The following is a 10085-nucleotide window of genomic DNA, read 5'->3' as shown; positions in this document are numbered from 1 at the left end:
ATAATAATAATAAAGAATGATAAAATAAATAACAATAATAATAATAAAATAATAAAGATAATATATAATAATAATAATGAACATTAATAAAATAAATCATAAAAATAATAATAAAATATTAATAATAATATATAATAATAATAACAATAATAATATATAATAATATTAATAATATATAATAATAATATTAATAATATATAATAATAATTAAATATAACTAATAATAAATAATAATAATAATATATAATAATAATAAATAATAATAATAACAAAATAATATGAAAATAATAATAATGATAATAATAATAATAATAATAATAAAGAATAATAAAATAAATAATAACAATAATAAAATATTAATAATACTAATTCTAATAATAATATATAATATATAATAATAATAATAATAATAATATAATAATAATAATAAAGAGTAATAAAATAAATAATAATAAAATAATAGATTATCAATATACTAATAATTATAATAATAATAAAAATAAAAATAAAAGAAATAAGGGCAAAAATGATAAAACTTTGATCAACTTAAAAGAGCTTATAAGCAAAAAAAAAAAATATCCCTACCCTAACTTTTAACTTAAAATATTCTTTTTTAATTTAAAATAAGTTATTTTAAAAATTGTCAAATAACTAAATAAGTCAAAAATTAACTTTTAAATTAATTTGACCAACTTTTAAGCTGAGCGAAACAAGTAACAAGACAGAGAATCAAGGAGACAAGATTGATATGCCTTAGGGAATGGAAGGATGGCAATTGTGCCATCACTACTGTTAGCACTCCATATAATGATAAATTGGTACAGCTGCATGCTTCCATTGGTCTACTCAATAAATAAATGATTAAAAGAAGAAGAAAAATACAACAATAACTTTGTGATCTCATTTTGAATATATGCAAAATAATAAACAAGTAATGCTAAAGTTCTCAATGATACGAATTAAATGTTATTAAATTTAATATCATTACAGATTTTGAAGATGTTTATAAAGAATATCAATTGATATTAAAAACACTTTTTTAACAGTATATCATTACTAATTAATTGTTATTAAAAATTATTTTTGACGTAGTGTGACTAACCTTGAGGCTCTTCCCACCGAGTAGAGTTGATGCAACGACTGCGCCATAACATAAGTCTAGTTGGAGTGGACCCACAAAATACTTGCCCCATCCTGGCCCTGTTACATTTGCTCAATTACTATACTAGTAGTAGTAGTAGAGTACTAAATTAATGAAAAAAAATCTCTTGACTTTGACTTGTGTTTTTAATTTCCTCGCTGCTTAGGGATATCATATATATATATATATATATATATATATATAAAAGCCGCAAATAAATTGTATTCTCTGTATTATCAAAGATTTAATAAAAAGGAATAATGTTTGCAGTTATGCCCTCAAACCTATAAAGTTATCATATTAGTTTTTAAGAATAGTTGATCAGAATAATCTTTAATTATAAAATATACATTTGAAAACATTGATCAAAGATCATAGTTTTTTATCACACCTTTCACCTTTTTAGTTCCTTCATGATCTAAATTTACAATTTTTGAATCCTAGTGAGGATGATTGTCATTCGATCAATTTCCTTTTGTGACAAAGTTTATAGTGTTTGACAATTAAAGAAGAAAAACTGCGACAAGTATTAAAAGGGACGAATGAAGTAACAAAAAAAAGGATATATAAAAAAAGAAAAGTAAAAATAAATTAAACCAACATAGTATGTGTTGCGGAAGCCGAATATATAGAGAGTGATGGAATCACAACTGCTATATCTAAATGTAGCTAATAAATAGTAAATGAGACAACAAGAGAAGGAACACCAGGAATTAACGAGGTTCGGCAAACTTTTGTTTTCTTTTGCCTACTCCTCGGACACAACCAACCAATATTTATTTCACTCCAAAAGAGTACAAGTGAAATACTACAAGAGAGAAAGAAGAACAAATGCCTTAGGAGATGAGAAGGCAAGTGAGAGGTGTGTTACAAATGAATTAGGAGCTACCTATTTATAGGAGTAAATTCTTCCTATTGATGTCATCCATGACATCACAATATGTCAAAATGTCAACATTTACCTTGTGAAATCAATTTATGGTTCACCTAAATTTCACCTACAAAAGTTGCTATCTTGACTTTTATACCAATGAAGAATTATCCTCCTAACTACCATATCTTCTCATTAATCCATTTTTGAATCTTGTCAAATTTAACAAATCTCCACCTTGGCAAGATTCTCCATTTTCAACTTTCTCTCAACAACAATTTTGATTGTGTCTTCAACCCTAATCTTCAATGTTCAACAATGTTGATCAAGTTCAAACAATGTTGAAACTTGACCGCAGTCACCACTTTTGTCAACATATCGGCAGGATTATCTGTAGTATGAATTTTCTGCATTATGACTCCACCATCTTCTATGATTTCTCGTATGAAATGATATCGGACGTCAATGTGCTTCGTCCTTGCATGATAAACTTGGTTCTTTGCTAATTGAATAGCACTCTGACTATCACAAAATATTGTGATTTCTTCTTGTCCAATACCAAGCTCTCTAAGCAATCCTCGAAGCCAAATTGCTTCCTTCGCAGCCTCTGTAATTGCCATGTACTCTGCCTCAGTGGTAGACAAAGCAATTGTTGACTGCAAAGTAGACTTCCAACTAACTGGTGCATTTGCAATAGTGAAAACATAACCAGTAGTTGATCTTCGTTTGTACAAATCACCAGCATAATCTGAGTCACAATATCCAACAAGATATTGACTATCTTTCTGCTCGAAAACCAAACCAACATCTACAGTATTATGAATATACCGTAGAATCCATTTTACAGCCTGCCAATGATCCTTTCCAGGATTGTGCATGTACCTGCTTACAACTCCAACAGCGTGTGAAATATCTGGCCTTGTGCAAACCATTGCATACATCAAGCTACCAATAGCATTAGCGTATGGTACTCTTGACATATATTCTCGTTCAGCTTCATTATTAGGTGACATAGCATCACTAAGCTTAAAATGAGGAGCAAGCGGAGTGCTAACCGACTTCGTTTTTTTATTCATACCGAATCGCTTTAGTACTCTCTTCAAATATTCCTTTTGAGATAAATAGAGTTTCTTTGAATGTCTATCTCTTTTTATCTCCATGCCAAGAATCTTCTTTGCCTCACCCAAATCCTTCATCTCAAACTCCTTTCTTAGTTGAATCTTTAGCTTCTCAATTTCCTCTTGACTCTTAGAAGCTATCAACATATCATCAACATATAGGAGAAGGTATATAAAGGAATTATCTTCAAGCTTGCGCAAATACACACAATGATCGTATTTGCTTCTTATGTACCTTTGCTGCAACATAAACTTGTCAAATCGTTTGTACCATTGTCTAGAAGATTGTTTCAATCCGTACAATGATTTTTCAAGTTTGCACACCATATTTTCTTTTCCATCAACTTTGAATCCTTCTGGCTGAGTCATGTAGATTTCCTCTTCCAAGTCTCCATGTAAAAATGCAGTTTTTACATCCAACTGAACTAGTTCCAAATTTAACTGCGCTACCAAAGCCAACAAAACTCTAATGGAGGAGTGTTTCACAACTGGAGAAAACACCTCATTATAATCAATTCCCTCCTTTTGAGCATATCCTTTGGCCACCAATCTTGCTTTGTAGCGAACATCTTCTTGGTTAGGAAATCCTTCTTTCTTTGCAAATACCCATTTGCACCCAATTGCTTTCTTGCCCTCTGGGAGATTGGCCAATCTCCATGTATGATTCTGATGAAGGGACTGCATTTCTTCATCCATGGCAATCCTCCACTTATCTTCTTCTGAACTTTGGACTGCGTCTTTATAAGTGGTAGGAATGTCATCAGCTGCAATTGAGTCCGCACAAGCCACCATATCTATGAGTCGAGCAGGTTTTCTTAATGTCCTTTTTGGCTTGCCGGTTGCTATTGATTCAAGTTGTGGTTGAGGTTCTTGAGATGGAACCTCTTCTTCGACTGGCTCTCCTTCAAGAGGAAAATTTTCTGTTGTTTCCTCGTTTGATCCCTGTGTTGGGAAAATTATCTTTCCCTCAAACTCCACCTGCTTTGAAGCACCATCAATTTGTTTGACTTCTTCAACTGTTACCTTATTTGTCAAGGTAGATTCATCAAAGGTAACATCCCTGCTGAAAATGACTTTTCTTGTCTCTGGACACCATAAACGGTATCCTTTGACTCCAGAAGTAATTCCCATAAATAAAGCTTTCTTTGCTCTTGGGTCCAATTTTGACTCTCTTACATGATAATATGCAATTGAGCCAAATACATATAAAGAACCATAATCTTCAGCAGGTTTTCCATACCATTTTTCAAATGGTGTCTTCCCACCAATAGCAGCAGATGGTAGACGATTAATGAGGTGGCACGCATATGTTATTGCCTCAGCCCAAAATTCTTTGCCCAAGCCAGCATTGGACAACATACATCGAACTTTCTCCAGCAAAGTTCGGTTCATGCGTTCTGCCACTCCATTCTGTTGTGGTGTATTTTTTACGGTGAAATGTCTAACGATGCCATTTTCCTCACAAATTTTCTGAAAAAGATCATTTTTGTATTCGCCACCATTGTCTGTGCGAAGACACTTGATCTTTCTGCCACTTTGAGTTTCTATCATCGCCTTCCATTTGAGAAAAATTCCCAATACTTCATCTTTTGTTTTCATCGTATACACCCACAATCTTCGAGAAAAGTCATCAACAAAGGTTACAAAATAGTGTTTCCCACCTAATGAAGGTGTTTTGGAAGCACCCCAAACATCCGAATGAACATAATCCAAAATACCTTTAGTATTATGGATAGCTGTTCCAAATTTAACCCTTGTTTGCTTTCCCTTGATACAATGCTCACAAAACTCCAAGTTGCAAGTTTTTACTCCTTTTAGCAATCCTTGATCTGATAAAGTTTTCAAGGATTTCCCTCCAGCATGTCCCAAGCGCATATGCCACAGCTTGGTCATTTCTGCCTCCTTCTCGTCATTGGATGTTGTTGCCGCTGTCCCAATAACTGTACTACCTTGATAGTGGTACATGTTATTATTTCTTCGAATTGCCTTCATTACCACCAGTGCACCAGAGCATATTCTCATCACGCCATTATCTGCAATGACTTTGAACCCCTTTGATTCTAGGGCTCCTACAGAAATGAGATTTTTCTTCAAATCTGGTACATATCGAACATCTGTTAATGTTCTACTTAATCCATCATGGTTCCTTAATCGGATTGAACCAACACCATATGCGGTAAGAGGATTATTGTTTGCAGTGTGAATAACTCCACATTCTCCTTCTTGTAAATCAATAAACCAGTCCCGATTGGGACACATATGATAACTACAAGCTGAATCCATCAACCATACATCAGATGATTTGGATGGATCTGTTGTAACTAGTGAGTAATCGGAATCATCACAATCAGCCACATTTGAATCCATGACAGCCTTCCCATTATTTGGTTTGGCTTTGCTATTCAACTTTGGGCAGTCTTTCTTCCAATGCCCTTTTTCTCGGCAAAAGGCACATTCATCTTTGCTGAGTCTCGATCTTGACTTGGATCTCCCTTTCTTCGTTCTCATATGATTTTGAGAACGACCTCTCGCAACTAGTGCTTCTGCTTCTCCGCCTTTTTGTTTTTCTCTCTTTCTTTGTTCATAACTGTATAAGGCAGAACAAACTTCTTTGAGAGATACTTCATCATTCCCATGCAGTAGAGTCGTTTCAAGATGCTCAAACTCATCGGGAAGTGAACTTAACAACATTAAGGCCATATCTCCATCCGTAAAAGTCACGTCCATATTTCGCAAATCTGTCGCCAACTTATTAAAGCTGGTGATATGATCATTCATTGTGCTACCGGGAACATAAGTGAAGCGTAACAGTCTTCTTTTCATGTAAAGTTTATTTTGACTGTTTTTCTTCAAGAATTTCTCCTCCAATGAATTCCATAATTTATTTGCAGATGTTTCCTTCGTGTATGGATACTTTTGTTCTCTTGCAAGGTAAGATCGAATGGTACCGCAAGCAACACGGTTGATAATCTTCCAATCTTCTTCTCCTACACCGTCTGGTTTCTTTTCTTCAATGGCAATATCTAGCCCTTGTTGAAAAAGAACATCAAGGACCTCGCCTTGCCACATTCCGAAATGTCCTGACCCGTCAAAAATTTCAACTGCAAATTTCGCATTTGACACAATTCTTGTCATAAGCGAAGATGCCAATGATGACGTATTATTGACACTTGATGTGGACTCATCATTTTTCTTGTCTCCCATTTTACTACAAATACTATTTACTAGCTAACAATGCAAAGACCAAAGTAAATCTTTTTCTGATGTGGAAGTTCAGACTATGCTGCAACCACAGAGCATACTCAGATAATACCTTGGCTCTGATACCAATTGTTGCGGAAGCCGAATATATAGAGAGTGATGGAATCACAACTACTATATCTAAAGGTAGCTAATAAATAGTAAATGAGACAACAAGAGAAAGAACACCAGGAATTAACGAGGTTCGGCAAACTTTTGTTTTCTTTTGCCTACTCCTCGGACACAACCAACCAATATTTATTTCACTCCAAAAGAGTACAAGTGAAATACTACAAGAGAGAAAGAAGAACAAATGCCTTAGGAGATGAGAAGGCAAGTGAGAGGTGTGTTACAAATGAATTAGGAGCTACCTATTTATAGGAGTAAATTCTTCCTATTGATGTCATCCATGACATCACAATATGTCAAAATGTCAACATTTACCTTGTGAAATCAATTTATGGTTCACCTAAATTTCACCTACAAAAGTTGCTATCTTGACTTGTATACCAATGAAGAATTATCCTCCTAACTACCATATCTTCTCATTAATCCATTTTTGAATCTTGTCAAATTTAACAGTATGAATATTGGAACCTAAAATATCACGAGACATATCTCTGAAACGTAGCTAACGCTTGCCTAGCAGAGCATGGTGCTCCAATACTAAAGACAAAAGATTATACGAATAAAAGGTGGTCAGTGCTCCCATGCTCAGGCATATCATTCCCCCTATCTATCCCAACAACGTGAAAGCAAACGGCAAACTCAGCAGTGCCGGTGCCACTATCGCCGTTGTCAAATGGTATCCACAGTGCAACCATGACCCTATACTATTTAGATTCATATATGATATACACTAAAAAGAAAAAAGTGTCATATAAAATAGAATGCGTGATAAAATAGTTATTGATCACCTCGGGATTTCAGGATGAAAAGGGTGCCGGCGTCATCAGCATATTCTGGGATAGGAAGTACAACAACCATATTTGATACTTTCAGCATATTCTGATTAGTGTAGATATAGAAACAAAAATAATATGCGATGTGTATTTAGTTGAAAAATATCTAGGCTAGCACTATTTGATTTTGAAGAGTCAACTATGGAGGAAAACATTTTTGAGATAACATGCCTATAAATTATCTATCCCTTAGACGCTTACCCCCCTTACCATCCCAACCCCCACCCCCACTCTCCATCTCTATTTGTACCCAATAATGTTTTGCAAGATAACATATAACTGCTTGAAATAATATTTTTTCCTGATGTACCAAACACTAAAAAGTACTAAGTAAAAGACTCATTCATTTTCCAAGAAAATATTTTCTAAGAAATTATTTTTCGTGGAAAATATTTTCTTTCTGCCTGCCACACCCTTAGAAGAATTGACTTGTTCTTCTTTTTCTGATCTTTTGTTTCGCAAAAACAAAAACAAAAGAAAAAGAAGGAAAGATTGCAGGCCATTGTTTTATATAAGTATTATTTTAGTTGGTTAGGTTATCTCTCTGGTCGTTAAAATTGTCTGCATAATTCACTTAGACGCCTTAATTAGAAATTGTGCATATTGAACACTTATACCCTCTCGAATATAATCTACTTAGACACCTCAATTAGGACTTATGTCTATTACACACTTATACCCTTTTGAATTTGAACCACTTAGACGCTTTATGCAAATATGACATAAAAAGTATAAAACACTCCTTAATGAGCGCGTGAAAATTAATATATTTACATTTACCTTTTCTTTTTTAATTTTGTTCCCAATTTCCTTCTTCATTTTTTTTTAATCTTTTTATCATGTACTATTAGATTTTCAGGTGTAGAATTAATCCTTTATTTTTTTACCTGAAAAAATGAAGATAATTATCATAGTTTTTTGTCGGAAAATGGAGATAATCATCTACGTTTTTTATTGCTCAAAATTAAAAAAGAGACCACCATCCACTTCCTTTTTGACGGAAAAAATGAAGACCACTATTTAAATATTTTCTCACTCTTCATCTCCCTCGACCCTCACCCCTTCTTCCCCACTAATCGAATAGAAATAAAATTTTGTTTTTGAAATCACAATTAACAAAGAAGAACACTATTAGAACATTATTTATTATTATTTTATTTTTGTAGTTACAGTTGTATAGATAGGTTATTTTACTATATTATTAGTTATTCTGTTTCCACTATTCTAGGAGTCTAATATTTTATTTTTGCCGATCTTTGGATTGTTTCCACCGTAAGAGGGACTCTGTTAGTCTGCTTATGTATATAGTTCAGTTTATAACCGATTAATAAACAATCATTTGTTTCATCTTGCTCAAGTCATTATATGGTATCAGAGCTTTCGTCTTAACTCTCCCAAGATTTTCTTTTCAATCCCTTCTGACTACCACGACAAACTCTCTCTTCCCCAACTCCTTCCACCACTATCACACAAAACAATAGATATGTTGCGAGCCCAACCTGTAACCTTCGGTTCGGTCAAGATCAATTGATCCAGAATCTCATCATGGCTTTTGTTGATTGGACAACTGCTGCAACTGCATCATACTTATGCCAACAAGTCTCAAACACAAATATTTAGCCTTTGTGAGCAGCTCGCGCGTTTATCAAAGGACTCTCACCTGTAACCGAATATATCCATCAAGTGCTCTCTCTCTACAATGGGATCACTATTGCTGGAACTACAATCACCAATGATGAACTAGTGGTGAAAATTTTGAGTGGTCTTGCGTCTTATTTTTTTGAGATTTCCCCTGCAATTCGAGCAAGAGACTCTATTATCTCTTATGATGAGTTGTATGCGAAACTAATTGAATATGAGTTATTGATCAAACATGAGGACGTAAAGAAAGAAAACAGTGTCATAACTGCATCTATGGTAACTCCCAACAAATCCATCAATTCCAACAACCGCTGCTCTTCGACCCGACAACACATCACAATGGCGTTCCAACAATTGTACAACTGCTCATGAGCAAGGGCGTTAGATCAATAACTTAGTTCACTTCCAGTTATGCAATAAACAGGGTCATACTGCAAATGTTAGTTGGTCACAATCTTACAATCATTTAGAGGCAAAGGCCAACTTTCTTTCGGGTAACCAAGTTGCAGAAAATCAATGGATTGTTGACTCCGGTGCTACTTATCATGTATCAAAAGAGTCTTCCAATTTGGATAAATATCACGGTGATGGTAAAAGAATTTCAATTACTCATCATGATTCTACTGAATTACTTGCATTAAATAATTCATTTCGACTAACTGATACTTTGTGTGCACCTGCTATCAAACAAAACATTCTTTTAGTATCCAAATTTTCCAAGATAATCTGTCATTCATTGAATTTTCTATTTTTTTTGTGACGGACTTGAAAACGCGAGCACCGTTGGCATCTGATCGGAATAGGAATGAACTCTATGACTGGCCGAATTTCCCTGTTAATAAACCTACTATTCAGGTGGCCACTACAACGGTTCCTCGTCAAGTGTGGCACTGTCGCCTTGGCCATCCCCATTCAAGAATCTTGAATTTTGTTTTAAATAAGTTTTCTCTTCCAGTTTCATATCCGAACAAGTTTACTTTCTTTAATTCTTGTTTTTCACATAATGTTCACCGTTTTCCATTCAATTGCTTATCTCTAATTAGTACTGCTCCACTATAACTCCTTTTTAGTGACTTGTGGGGTCTATCATATGTCCTTTCAATTGATAAAAA

At 34.1% G+C, this 10085-nt stretch overlaps 1 pseudogene; it reads right to left on the bottom strand.

Annotated features, from left to right (window-relative positions):
• LOC107013392 overlaps nt 1-9879 on the bottom strand; it is a 15342-nt pseudogene extending 5463 nt beyond the window's left edge.
• Nucleotides 9880-10085: the final 206 nt, after the last annotated feature.

The sequence above is a fragment of the Solanum pennellii genome, chromosome 3 (assembly GCF_001406875.1).
Source record: "Solanum pennellii chromosome 3, SPENNV200".
NCBI classification, from domain to species: Eukaryota; Viridiplantae; Streptophyta; class Magnoliopsida; order Solanales; family Solanaceae; genus Solanum; species Solanum pennellii.
Note: the sequence above shows the minus strand (reverse complement) of the source record. Positions and strands in the feature narration are given on the sequence as shown.